The following is a 15412-nucleotide window of genomic DNA, read 5'->3' as shown; positions in this document are numbered from 1 at the left end:
CTGCCTGGAGAGCCTCTGTGGGTAGCATCTGGATTTGGCGGCTCCACATGCCCGGCAGCATCTACTAACTAGGATTAATGAGGTAGCCTGTTCACCAGTGATCCAAAGGAGGTATGCTACATTTACTCCCAACAATATGAATAGGAGGGCTAGTTTCCTTTGGGGGCACATCGTATGATGAAACTTAATGATGGACTTGATATTAGGTGTAATAAATATACTGTATTGGAAGCACTTTTGCTTTGTCAAATTTAAATGTTATTTAATCATAAAATTGTGTTTGGTGGATAGGGTTGACTTGACGATTTTAACGTACGTGTATGTGACTGTGTATGATGACACTTTTATGGCTAATACATGTTTTATTTATTTTTTAAAGAGATTAAATAGTAAATTGTCTCTCCATTATATTAAAAAATGTTCAGGATTGTTTAAAATAAAGCTCTATTTTTAGAAGTTATTAAATTGTTAAAATAGTTTTGCTGCTGTGTGTGTGCGTGTGTGTGCGTGAGAGATTGTGTGTCTGTGGATCTTGTGTGTGTGTATTTGATGTGAGTAAATCAGAGACTGCTGAGTTAGGCAAAACTTCTTAATCCATTCTCAACTCATTTAGGCATCAAAATTTTATTTTGTCTTTGTGTCTAACTGAGCATTGAATAAAATCACAGCTAATTTCAAATTCCCTTTGTCATCATGGTTCTCAGCCAAAAGTCTATAATAAATGGTCAGAAGATGAGCTGAGACTGAATGAATAGTGAGTGGTATTCATCAGCCAAACATAGAGTCCAGATCCAATTATATGTATTCATTAAGTGATAATGATATCATGGTCTTTAACTAGGAAGAAAAGAGTGTAATTGAATAATAACAGTTGTACAATCCCAACGGAACACACTTTCCATCCTAGCCCAGCGACCCTCGGGGATGATGCAGGATTGATGGAATTCTATTACTCTTTGATAGATTTATTATGAAGGGCTGAGTGGACTTGCAGCACCACTTTGTCACTCACACTAATCAGTATCGTAAGGGCCCCGAGCGGGCAGGCTTTTGTATCCCTTTGACAAAGACAAGGTTAGGGGAGGATGACAGACACCCAGACCTTTACAAACCCATACTGCAAGATAAAATGGGCCAGCTGAGCTCTGAGCTGGGACAGAATTTTAATTTGTTTATCAATGGCTCTCACATGTGCAAGACCATAAGGATATTTGTCAGAGGAGTAACACTGAGGCTAAACTCTTTTGTTTGGCAAGTGGAGCTTGGAAAAATATTTATTGAACTGTAAAAAACAGGCTAAATGGGGGGAAAAGGTAAATGTCTAAAGAGATGGGAAATAACTCACATTGCTATACATATGATTTGAGCCTAATGGTCTATTTTGATTTTTTACTTAAAAAAAAAACTTTTATTTATTACTTTAAAAAAAGAGTGCTTTTAAGAGCAACAGAACAGTAATGAAAATTTTTTCCACTTCAATTTCTTTGATTTCTAAAAAGGATCTAAAAATTATGAAAGGACCAGTAGAGCATTTTTTAATGCAGAGATGAATGTTAATTTTTGTTGTTGTTGTTTGTAAACAACATTGTATAACTTAGCCGCTGAAAACAGCCGAATTTGCCAAACATGCTTTTTATATGTAAAAAGTACTTTTTGTGCCTGCCAGCAGGGTTCTATCAGTAACAGCTTTTCAAATTTAAATGGAGCTTGCTCTCCAGTGTCTGCGGTCAGAGCCCACTGGATTTAGGAAACTAGATAATTTGTTGTGCTTCTGATCAGAGCAGGAACTGAGAAGGCAAGACTGGCATCCACCAGGCCTGCTTAGCATGGTGGCTGCCAGGGTTTATTTTTTGGTTATTGTTGTTGAATGATCGTTATTTGTAATCTCCTTTTCTGCTTGAGATCCCCTTTTATTTTTCAGAATTGTGGTTTGCATCCTAAGAGAAGCCTGTGAATTCAGAGGCTGGGCCACGGAGGGCCTGATGTTTCTGTCCATAAAAAAATAGCCTGGCCTGGGCCTCTCTCTTGTGTGAATCTGCAATGCCAGTTCCTCTCTATCAGTTTGGTTTTGTTTCTTGTATCTCTGGGAAGGCAGGCAGACAGCACAGTCACCTGTGAATGCAGCCACAATTGGCTTAGCTGCCTCACTGATAAATGTGCCCTGGGTAAGCTACAAAGGGATTATCAGCGTTCCCAGCAGCTAAAGGTGATTTTCAAGAACAGGAAGGATTGCTTCAAACTGTTCTCTTTGAATTTCATTTTAATATTTTGCGTGACAGAGCACAAAGCTGATGGATATGAACGAATTTAACTCCAATGACCAATGTGGTGCAATCTCTGAAAACATGGAGCCCGATTCTCTATCTTCTTTTGGATTCCATTTTCTCACGGTTGGACATTCTCCGAAAGGTCAGCCAGGAAAAGTCTTTTTGGATGCCACATACTGGGCAGTGGCTCTCAGGCCAGACCACTGGTGTTCATTCATTCCTTCTAGCAATGGGCACAAAGTAAAGGTTAATTCACACCATTTGGCAAGCGCTTGCTTGTCCAGTGAAGTTATACAAACCAATCCATGCTGATTGACTGCAAAACTACATCTATTTTATTTGGTCTTTCTCAAATAACCCATCTGAACAAAATCAGATATTGATTAAAGAAAATTAGAGTTTATGGGAAATTATACTGAGAATAACTGAGAGTTGGAATTAAAATTATTAACATACTTTAGGGCATTAATACACATTATGAAGACATTTTATTTTCATTGGGAAGAACTGAAAGTTCATATGCTAGAAAATATTGTGAAACCTACCTATTTTTATTTTTTTATATTTTTTTATATTTTTTTATTTTTTATTTTTTTAATTTTTATTTATCCACGATAGCCACACACACAGAGAGAGAGAGAGAGGCAGAGGGAGAAGCAGGCTCCACGCACCAGGAGCCCGACGCGGGACTCGATCCTGGATCCCCAGGATCGCGCCCCGGGCCAAAGGCAGGGGCCAAACCACTGCGCCACCCAGGGATCCCAAACCTACCTACTTTTAATAGCTTCTTTTAAACAGAGATTCTGAATCCTTCTGTGTTAAAATGTAAAGCTGACTTAAAAACTATGATTTCAGTCTCATCTAGGTTCAATGTTACTGAAAGGGGGTGGGATTCATAATAATAGCTACTGTTTATTTATTGCTCTGTGCTAAGTACTTTCTTCACTAGCATTATCTTACTCAATCCTCACAAAAATCTATGAGACAGGAACAATTATTAGCCTTATTTTAGAGAAAAGGGAAATGAAATTTAGGGAAGTGAGATAACATGGTTAGTCACATAGCCAGTTAAGGGCAGAGTTAATATTAGGACTCAGGTCAGTTTCCAAAGCGATTTGTACTTACCCCTGCATTATACCACCTCCACGCAGTATCTGGCTCTGTTCTGTCATGTGTTAGCTCTATGTATAATCTTCTCAGTAAGTCATTTAACCTCTCCAAATTCAGTTTGCTCATCTTTATAATGGAAATAACGTACCCACCAGACAGGCTTATATGTGAAAGTATGTATAACAATGAAACCCTATATACAACTGGTTATTATTATTATGTTAAAAAAAGATGATTTCAGCTGAAGCCAACAACAACAGTTGCCACATAAATTTTTAAAAGCATCATTTTCTTAATGACTTTACATTTTTAACACTCTAAATGACTGCCTGTTCCTAATAGAACAAGTCCAGATCTCTCAGCCTAGAAGGAAGTGTGGCCACTCTTTATCTATTCAACTTATGGCCTGATAGGGACATAACTTTCATAGAACCCAGACGGTTTTTTCACTGTTACCTTTTGTGGTAGGTTGGATAATGGCTGTCCAAAGATGTCTTTATCCTAATCTCCAGAGCTCAGGGAACCTGTGAATATTACTTTACATGATGTAAATACACTTTACATAAGAAAAGGGACTTTGCAGATATGATTAAGTTAAGGTTCTCGCTCTCTCTCTCTTTTTTTTTAAAGATTTTATTTATTTATCTGACAGAGAGAGAAAGGGAGAAAGAGCACAGCACAGAGGGGAGCAGCAGAGAGAGAGGGAGAAGCAGGCTCCTACACATGGCTCAATCCCAGGACCCTGGGATCATGACCTGAGCTGAAGGCAGACGCTTAACCAACTGAACCACCCAGGCACCTCTCAGTTAAGGTTCTTGAGATGAATGGATAATCCTGGATTTTCTGCACTGGCCTAGTGATGTAATCATAAGGGTTGTTATAGGAGGGAGGCAGGTGGATCACTGCCAGTGGCAGGAGATTCAGACAGCAGAATCAAGAAGGTGGAGTGATGCAAGGAAGGGGCCAAGAGACAAGGAATTCAGGTGGCCTCAGGAGCTGAAAAAGGCAAGAAAATACGTTCTTCCCTGAAGCTTGTAGAAGCAACACAGCTTTGCTGGCACCTTGATTTTATGGACTTTTGACCTTGACAACTATAAGAATAAACTTGTTACTGTTTTACACTGCTAGGTTTGTGGTAACTTATTATAGAAACAATAGGAAATTAACTCACTTTTTACACCACGATTATTCCTTCTGCTGCCCAGGGTTTTACCCTCACCTGAAATATCCTTTTCTTTCTCCCTCTACTTTTCTAAAACTTATTTCATGCTTAAGTCCCATCTAAAACCTATGGCAGATAAATTGTTTACCACAGAATCAACTGACCACCTGACTACAGTTTGAATGTATTGTGCATTAATTCATTGATTCCTCAAATATTTAGTCAACACCTACCAGGTGCTAAAGACATACGCCTTCAAGAAGCTCTTGGTCTAGAAAAGGAGGCAAAAGTAACTCACTGATCCAGAAATGAGAAAGGTGGCTAGGGGAGACTATGTATGTGGAGGGGGACCTGACCTCTATCGAGTGGGCACAGAAGGCTTCATGGATAAGATGGCAATTGGGAGGAGTTTAGAAGCTTTAGATCTCGAATTGTTCAGGTTTCCAAGATTAGCATTTCTAAAAGGATTGGAGAAGAATAGTAGAATGGTTAAGAGTATGGTCAAAGGTTAGCACATCTGATTTCAGAACTGAACTCTGACACTTTTCTGGTCAGTTTCTCCATTCATAAAATAGAAATGGTGGTAATATTACTACCTACTCCAGCAGATGTAACCCATTTATTACAATGCCAGTTACATATTAAGCATTAAGTGTTTATTAATTGTTTATTATTATTTAAATTCCTCAAGGGTGGGTAGTGCTGTCATATTGGTCTCCTTTTGCATTTATACAGTGTTAGAAACGTAAACATGATCTTTGAGAGCAGGTCTATCTATCTATCTAACATTGTCTATCATCTATCTATAATTTTAAATGCAGTTTTATATACTTGCATGGTAACACGATGCTTGGCACATAGCAGATACTTTATGAATCCAAACTGACTTGAAATGAAGCACCAGAAAAATCTCATTTGTAGTTTCACAGTTAAATAGTAATGCTTATTTTCTTGCTCCCTTCATGTAATCACCTTCTAGGTGTTTGGATTGGGACAGTCATCATTTTTATAACGAACTTCATGCTTAAGGTATTGCATAGTGGAAGAGATGGGATTACCTTAAAGCTAAAGGCAGATTTATTGTGAAGCTAATAAAGTGCAAGTCCTGGATGGGCCCCTTCACCAGCCTTGTACCTAATTTTGTATTTGTACTATTGTAGACTTTTTCTTCTCAAACATAGTCCCTAGTCCCTATATTATATGTGCTTCATGCCCCACAAAATGTAAATTTTTCCCTGTGTAGGAGCTAAGCATGTGAACTCTGAAGCTAGACTGCCTGAATTCAGAACTGGCTCTGCCATTGACTAGCTGTATGGTCTTTTTGGCTTTCTTATTTGGAAAATGGAGTTGATAATAATGTAATGTTTCCTACTTCATAAGATTGTTGAAAGGATCAAGTAAATTAATTTTAGTAAGCATCTAGTAAAAGTTAGCAATATTATCAGTTATGGAGAACTTTAGGAAGTTTCCAAGGCTGTTAAGGTAAGAATAGCAGTTTTGAGAGTAGATTACAGTAGAAGCTTCATAAGGGCAGGAACCATCTTGTCTTGTTCACCTGTCTATTCCCAGAACCTTAAAAAGTCAATGCATATTGAATTATTAATCACTATGCCAGGTTGCTTCACTTATTACACAGTACTTCATGGTCTTTTATTTTTTTCTGTCATATCTCTCCAAGTAGATTGTGATAATCATAGCTTACAATTATATAATACTATGTAGAATTATTCATTCTTCCAATAAATACTTATGGCATGTGGTAGGTACACAATAAAATATTTATTGAATTGAATCATGACTAACCTGTTCAAATGCAAAGAATTCAGATCTAGTCTTTTCTAACTTTTTTTTTTTTTTTTTGTAAAATCTACACGGCAAGTTTAAGGCGCATTTTCGCATGGTGAAATATACGCTAACTGTACAAATAGATGAATCAATACATTGAATACAGAGAGACAGCATTGTTGTCCTCTCTGTCACTGGGTTATTGATCATCTACTTTGCATAAGCACCTGCTCTCTAGGGTATAGCGCAGGTGGGCTCAGAAGGGAAAGACAGGACACATAGTAGTACAGTAGAAAGGCATTGATTTAGGAATCAGGGAACCTTGACTGTACTCAGTTTGTCCTCTGTATCCAGTTCCATGACCTTGGGCAAATCACTTAACCTCTCTGAGACTCACTTTGCTCATCTATAAAAAGGCATTAGTTATATTAGCATGAGCTACTTTATAAGATTGTTGTATTTAATCATGTATTTTGTGTAAAAGTACTTTGTATTTTGTGTCTAAGACTACTGTATAAAATAAGGAATATTTGAAAAAGGAATGAAAAGAGCCAAAGAACATATACAAAACGGGTGAGAGGAAGAGAAAGTTATTCAAAAGGAAAATTCTAGATATAGAAAATAGGCAAAGCAAATCGTGTGTGTGTATAAATACAATATATGTGGCAAGAAGAAAAACAATCATAAAATAAAATAAATATTTTAAAAAAAGAACTACCCTGGGGTGCCTGGCTGGCTCAGGTTGTAAAGCATGCGACTCTCTTTTTTTTTTTTTTTTTTTTCAGTTTTATACCTTTATTTGACAATCAGTGATTCGTTCTCATCCACATTAACAGTCCGTAGATTTTTGAAAGTGATGACAAGTACGCAGGTAACCAGCGTGTAGAGCTTGTTTGGTGACTCTTCATCCTTGTTACGTTTTCTGGACAATTGTGCACGGATACGGTATGGAACATCCCTTATTCCTTTGGCCCAGACAGCTTTGTTGAGCCTAGTGTCAATGCGCACATCTGGAGTTCCCATCTCCTTCATGGCAAATTTCCGGTCTCTTTGAGTGCCCGAGGGGCATGCTTCTTGAAACCCACTCCATGGATACGCTTGTGAATGTTGATGGTGTATTCTCTGGTCACTACCTCCTTGGTGGCAGAACGGCCCTTCTTGCTACCCTTCTTTGCGGGAGCCATTCTGTCGGGCCCTAGTTGGAAGAAGTAAGGCAATCGGAGAAGGACAAACATTATATGTTCTCATTCCTTTGGGGAATATAAATAATAGTGAAAGGGAATATAAGGGAAGGGAGAAGAAATGTGTGGGAAATATCAGAAAGGGAGACGGAACATAAAGACTCCTAACTCTGGGAAACGAACTAGGGGTGGTAGAAGGGGAGGAGGGCGGGGGTGGGGGGTGGGAGTGAATGGTTGACCGGCACTGGGGGTTATTCTGTATGTTGGTAAATTGAACACCAATAAAAAATAAATTAAAAAAAAAAAAAACTACCACAGTTGGAGCGGTGGTGGTATAGGGAGCGTTGGTGGTATAGTGGTTAGCATAGTTGCCTTCCAAAAAACTACCACAGGTTTACTAAATGAATTAGTAATTCTTTTTTTTTAAATTTTTATTTATTCATGAGAGACACACACAGAGAGAGACAGAGAGACACAGAGAGAGAGGCAGAGACAGAGGCAGAGGGAGAAGCAGGCTCTTCTCAGGGAGCCCAATGTGAGACTCCATCCCTGGACCCGGAGATCATGCTCTGAGCCAAAGGCAGGCACTCAACCACTGAGCCACCTAGGTATCCCTAAATGAATTAATAATTCTATGTAGAATTCTGTAAATAAGTTAAAATTACTATAACCTAAGGAGATAAGGCAGAAAAATAAAAGCATAATGAGGAGTTTAAAATAATGTGTCATAAGTAAAAAGTTTGGCATGATGGTTAAAGATACAAAATATATTTCTTCAAAATATATTCTAAATTTGACCATTTTTCACCACCGTCCACTATCTTTTACTTGTACTATTGTAAAGTATTTCTAACAGATCTCTTTGTTTCTACTCGTACCCACCCCCTACAGTTTTATTTTTCACACAATGAATAGCATGATCTTTCAAAAATGCATATTTACATCACTCCCTTACTTCAAATCATCTGTTGGCTTCTCATTTTATATATAATAAAACTCAAGCATCTTATGATGGTTTATGAAGGCCTGTGTAATCTGGCCCCTGCCTACTTCTTTCCAACCTAGTCTTTTACCACACTCCCCCTTGGTCACTATGTTCCAACCACATTGGCCTTGCTGTTCTCAATGGATGAAACCTTTTCCTGCCTCAGGGCCTTTATACTTTCTCTTTTTTTCTGCCTATTCTGCTCTTTCCCTAAATATTTGCATGGCTTTCTTCTTGTCATTCAGGGCACAGCTCAAATGTCCCCTCTATATTGAGCAATTCCCTGGCCATCTAAGATTGCCTCCTCAAACCCTTATTTTACCTCTCTCTGAAAATTGTAGAATTCATTTGTTAATTTACATGTCTATTATAATTGTTTCCTGTTTCCCCTTGAAAAATAAAACCATCAGAAGGGTGATAACTTTATTTTGTCTTTATTCCAGATTCTGTTTTTCTAGTCTTCCTTATAAAGTTCTCTTTTCTCTTTCTTTTAGGATTTTTACTTACCACTTTCTTCATTCCCATTTTCATATACCTTATCATACCCAACTTCTCCCATTTAGGAAGGTTAAATCAGTTTTGGAATTCATAGGGCCCTGCTGTCCTAGTCATTTTAAAAGAACAGTGTGTTTTCATACAGAGGATTCACATTCCAAAGTTCCCTGGCTCATTCAAAAAACCATTGAAATAACAAATATTTTTGCCAAAATTACATGCCATAATAATTGGCTCATTCACTTCTTAGAATTCTGTGAAACATTGCCCCATAACAGACAGTGTTGCTTTGCCATGTGGGGTGTGTGTGTGTGTGTGCATGTGTGTGTTTGTGTGTATACTTATTTAGGAATGTATGTACGAATTGACACTATTCTTGGAAAGAGGCATATGCACTTACAGCACACTCACCTTTCATCATGCCCCACATTGTCATATTTATTTTATCCTAAATAACTGGAATGAAAATGTTTATTTTTATCTTAAACGAAAGAGGCTGCATCTCCTTGGCATAGCCCTTACTAAGTCCTGCCCATTTGCCTGCTTGCCACTGATTGGCAAGGCTACATCTTGGGTTCTGGGTTTAGCTATTCTCTCTCTGTTGCAATCCATTTTTCTCCTCTGTTGCCTAATATAACACAATGTGCAGAAAATCCCTGGCACTATTTCCTGGGTATATATTTTGAATTTTTCGGACTTTTCAGGTCTATTGAGCATTCTCATCCCTTCTCTATGCTCCTGTAACTTCATGTATATGCCATACTTAACACATTGCTTTTCCTCAGTTTTGCAGGTCTCATATCTCTAGCCCTTACCTACCACTGCCCAGCTAAGAATGGGCTGTCAGTTATGTTTGTCAAATACGTTGTGACTATTTTTTTATTTTCCTTTTGAGATTTTGATCATTTGGTTTGAGCATCCACATTTCTACAGGTATAATCAAGTGTAAAGGGGATATGTGTTAGTCTGACTTTTGGAGAGAAGACTCTCCCCACAAGACAGATGTCTCTGACTATGCAGTGCAGCTTGCCCATGTAAACCTCTTGCATTGTTTGGAGATTCTATTCCATGCCAAGAATCTAACCACCCACAAGCAGGCACATTGCTGTCCAAACAGATGGACAAGGGAGATAGGCAGGCCAAAGCCCATGGATGAATATGAAATAAATCAGTGCAGAGAAGCCAAGAGTGTTGGAAATGAATGCTAGTCCTTGCCATGCAGTTTCCAACGTAGGGATGGACCAGTGTGGTTGAGGTTTTGACATGAGCTGCAAACAAAGGAAAAGGTAAAAGTGTGACAGAGAGAATAATGAGGTGAATATTTTAGCAGGTGTATGAAAGGCCCCAAGAACATGGGTTGTCTGAAATGTTCAAGTCGCCTTAGCAGGGGGAGTTCATATTATCTTCAGCTAGGTCAGTTCTGAGAATCCAAATTTGTCCAATCACCCACCAACAGTCACTTAGTCATTCAGTCAACAGATATTTATTGAGCATCTAACATGTTCCAGACTCTGGTAGGTAGTAGGTAGGTAGGTAAACATCCAGGAACAAAATTCACATAGTGTCTTTCCAGTAAGAATGTACATCCATAATTAATTACATAATTAGTTATTAATTACAGTTTTAAGTGCTATGAAGGAGAAGTACAAGGAACTAAGATGATATATAATGGAGGCTCTTAGTGTGGAGGATCTGGAAAGATGTCTCTGAGGAAGTGATACTTAGGTTGAAATCTGAAGAATGTATGGAAGTTGAAGTGGGAGTGGGGTGTGGTGGGGCAGAGAACAGAACATTCTTGAGATAATAATATCCATCTTATAATGTGTCTTTGAAGTGGTAATTAGCTGTTCAAACTCTTTAGAAGGAGAATTCATTCCCTCCAGAGGCAACGTTTGGATCGCTCTGTCAGTAAGGTCTTTATTTTGAACCAAAATCTGTCTTCTGAAGTACCTGACATTTGGTCTTATATTTATTTCTTGGGACCTTGTAGAACAAGCCAACTGCTTCTTGGAATAGCGTGTTTTTTGTTTGTTTGTTTTTTTAGATTTTATTTATTTATTCATGAGAGACACACAGGGAGAGGCAGTGACATAGGCAGAAATAGAAGCAGGCTCACTGCAGGGGCCCTGATATGGGACTGGATCCCAGGACCCCGGGTATCATGACCTGAGCCAAAGGCAGATGCTCAACCACTGAGCCACCCAGACAACTCCAAGCAGTGGTGTTCTTTAAGCCTTCTCTCCTACAGAAAAGTTATGTAACTTCTATAAGCTTCAGATATTTATTTCATCTATAATTTGAGCTGGTTAATAGTATCTACCTCACAGAATTGGTGTGAAGATTACACAAAAGAATCTGTATGAAGTGCTTGGTTTGATGCCTGGAACATACCGTTAGCCAAGTGCTCAATAAATGTCAACTATCGTCATGATTGTTATTATACAAAAGTCTTGTGTACTTGTCTTTATCATTGGGTTGTAATCTTCTTAAGGGTTTGAACTATGGAGAGAGCATGGGTTTTAGAATCAGGTAAATTTCAAAGTCTGCCTCTAATATGTACTACCCATAGGTATGTAACCAATTATTGTAAAAATGTATTTTTTTGAAGATTGTAAAAATGGTATCTGTCATTATTGCTCAAAATTATTGCAAGGAATAAAATAGATAATCTGAGTAAAGATACCAGCACAATACTTTGCATTTAGTAATTAGTGCGCAATTAATATGTACTTCCTTTCCTCTTTATGGTCCCACAGTGATTTCCTTAGAACATAGTTGCTTACTTGTGCATTTATAATTCAACACCCACTGACTTCCAAAAAGCATTGGGCCTATTATGTAGTAGCTAATAAATATTTGTGAATGAATGAATGAAATGGACAAATGAATGAAATTTGCCTTCTTAACAGCCTTTCTCATATGGGAACAAATGAAGATTTCCCCAGCAAAAAGCAGAAGCTCAGTGTCTTATAGATAAAGACTGGGAAGATTGCAGAAGACCCATCCAGGTACTGAGGCTGGTCTTCTGGGGCCAGGAACCCTGCTCATGCCTCAAGCTACCTGTAATGAAAAGTCCTATGTCCGCCACCTGTCTCAGAGATCTGTCCTGAGGATTAATGAGATAACTTCTGAAGAGCCTTGCGAAGCCTTTGGAAGGAAATTACAGGTTAAAATCTCATTCCACAGAATTTGGCTACTGAGAATATTACTGAATAATAAATCTGTGTTCGGGTTGTAGTAGATAGCTTTAAAAATTATTATTTTGAGGGACGCCTGCATGGCTCAGAGGTTTAGCGCCTGCCTTTGGCCTAGGGTCTGATCCTGGAGTCCCGGGATCAAGTCCTGCATCAGACTCCCTGCATGGATCCTGCTTCTTTCTCTGTGTCTCTGCTTCTCCTTCTCTCTCTCTCTCTCTGTCTCCCATAAATAAAATTAAAAAAAAAATTATTATCTTGTTATGGGGCACCTGGCTTGCTCAGTCGGTAGAGCATGTGACTCTTGATCTCAGGGTTGTGGGTTTGAGCCCCACATTGCATGTAGAGATCACTAAAAATAATAAAATCTTAAAATAGTTATTTTTGGATATTCTTTACAGCTGCTTTTAGACACTGAATTAGCCTGCGGGACACATTCTTTCTCAGGTCCTCACACTTTTAACAGTCACTCTAGAACAGTCTCAAAGACCCTTGAGGATTGTCTGTTATCACCTTGGTCTTTGTTAAAAATACAATTTCCTGGGCTACAACTTCAGAACTACAGATTTGCAAGACTCCAGGAAGCACCATTTATATGCAATACAATGTGAATGGTGCCCCCTGGTGTTGTTCAATGTGGTAGCAATGCTTACCTGAGACTAATTGAATGGGGATTTTTACATTTTTAACAAGCAGTTCAGGCACATTAGCATTGAGAACCACTGTCAACATTCAAAAAAGTGTGATTGTTGTTTCCTTTATAGGTTGGAGGGATGGGAGGTTCCTACAGGAGAAGGGAACAGCTGAGTGATAATGAGCTCTTCACACTTTCACCCTATCTCTGAGTAGTAATAAACAAATTAGGAAAATAATAGCTAACATTTATTAAGTAAATTTACTGATGTCAGGCAAGGGAAAGGCACTTTACAGGCATCTCATTTCACCCTTACAATAACATCTTGAGGTTCTTATTATCTCCACATTATAAATGAGTAAAATGAAGTTCAGAGAAAATAGTTCTGGTATATAATAAGTTTTCAAGAATGTTAACTATTTTTTTAAGGTTTTATTTTTAAGTAATCTATACACCCAACACAGAGCTCAAATTTACAACCTCGAGGTCAAGAGTCGCATGCTCTAATGACTGAGCCCGCTGAGCACCCTACGAAATGTTAACTATTATTATAAATGTATCTGTGAAAATACTTCTTAAAATGTAAACCCACTGCTTTAACATCCAGATAAGAGCAGCAGCATTGATGATAAATGCTGCTGGGAAATGGGCAGTAGGATAGACTTAGGTGGGCAGGGTCTGAGGGTGACAGTTACCTATGGAAAGGAGAGTAATGAGGTGAGGAGGAGTTGAATAAAAACTTGTTTTATCCAGTCGACCTTTTCTTTTTTCGCAAGAGTAGAAGAGGAAACTTCATTCTTATTATCTCATGCAAAACTGCAGGTTTTATAGTGTTTGTCTATATGGGATAAGTAGTAAATTTTGGGTTAGCCTATTATTGTACTTCTTTCAGAAAATCTATTCTAGTAAACTCACAAGTGAACTCTTGGAACATAATCTATTCATAAATGTGAACTATGACAGGGAATATCCTATATGAGCCCTTTGCATTGTGCACATTTAAGCAGAGGCTAGGGCGGCCTGGGTGGCTCAGCGGTTTAGCGCAGCCTGATCCTGGAGACCCGGGATCGAGTCCCACGTCAGGCTCCCTGCATGGAGCCTGCTTCTCCCTCTGCCTGTGTCTCTGCCTCTGTCTCTCTTTCTGTGTGTCTCATAAACAAACAAACAAACAAACAAATAAATAAAATCTTCAAAAACAAAAACAAAAACCGGAGGCTTTGAATACTCAGAGTGGGCAGGAGTGGGGTGGGGGTGGGGGGAAGAATATTTAGAGAATTAGAGTTTCATTTAGAATTCCACTATGGCAGAGATCACCAGCAGTCTTTTAAAATATTATCCTCTTCTTCCTGGATCCAGAGCTTGGTTATATTTTTGGGTTTCTCTTGCAGTTAGATATGGATGGCTATGTGATGTGGAATTTGAGGGGAAGTGACATATATCACTTTCAAATTTGGCCTACAAACCCTTCCACTCATGCCCCTTATGCCCTTCCGACTTCTGGCTGACTGGAGCGATGATGCCCAGGGCAACCTTGGAAGCCAGGTGTTGAAGTTGGCAAAGCTGTTATCCTTGAAAGGTTATGGAGCAAGTCACCTCTGACCTGAATTCCTTCCCTGGGCTGTTATGTGAGAAAGGATAAACTTTCTTTAAAAAAAAAAAAAACAAAACAAACATCCTCTGTATTTAAGGGATCTATCTGTTACTGCAACTTAGTTTTATCTAATAAATACATCGGTGGAGACATTATCTTTAATCTTTGTCTAACCCTATGCTTTTGTTTGTAGAAAAGATTCTATGAATATATTGTGATTTTTCCCCCTTAATTAAGTAAAAGATTTTTTAAAAAATGTTTTATTTATTTATTCATGAGAGACAGAGAGAGGGAGAGAGGCAGAGACACAGGCAGAGGGAGAAGCAGGCTCCATGCAGGGAGCCTGATGCAGGACTTGATCCCAGGACTCCAGGATCATGCCCTCGGCTGAAGGCAGGCACTAAACCCCTGAGCCACCCAGGGATCCCCAGTAAAAGATCTTTTAAGTAGATCTTTAACCAATGGGAATGCTTACTGGGAATAAATAGCTTAAAAAAAAAGAAGTGGAATTTTATGAATAAAGAAAGATTGGTCTTCTTTTTCACAGTTTCACTACAAGTAAAATACTCAGTTTAAATCAATGCCATTGCCTCAGGTTGATGTTTAATATGGGGAAAAAAAGAACCAAATTAATTGTAAATACATTTTCAATTTGTGATTGTCATTTGTAACTAAGTATGCCTTACTTTTCTATCAACAAAATAATTGAGTACTAAATGCCAGGCTAATATCGTGAATATAGAGTTTATTCAAGATTGTATATATAAGGGGTGCTTGGGTTGCTCAGTCTGTTAAGTGTCTAACTCTTGGTTTAGCTCAGGTCTTGATGTCAGCTTCTAGAGATTCAAATATGAATAAGATATTCTCTTAAGAAGTTGAGGAACGCATGCTCTGGTAAATAAGCATAATGACTTTATAAATGTTTCACTTTTAAAAAGGGAGAGGTTTTCTTGTTTTTAACCAGCAATGACTATTTGCCCATCCAGTAGCTTTATAGCAACTATTAGG

The 15412-nt window shown here is 38.4% G+C and overlaps 1 pseudogene; it reads right to left on the bottom strand.

Annotated features, from left to right (window-relative positions):
• Positions 1–7119: 7119 nt before the first annotated feature.
• Positions 7120–7508, bottom strand: LOC144304496 (large ribosomal subunit protein eL31 pseudogene; annotated as a pseudogene).
• Between the last annotated feature and the right edge of the window lie 7904 nt (positions 7509–15412).

This window comes from Canis aureus, chromosome 3, assembly GCF_053574225.1.
Source record: "Canis aureus isolate CA01 chromosome 3, VMU_Caureus_v.1.0, whole genome shotgun sequence".
Classification (NCBI taxonomy): domain Eukaryota; kingdom Metazoa; phylum Chordata; class Mammalia; order Carnivora; family Canidae; genus Canis; species Canis aureus.
Note: the sequence above shows the minus strand (reverse complement) of the source record. Positions and strands in the feature narration are given on the sequence as shown.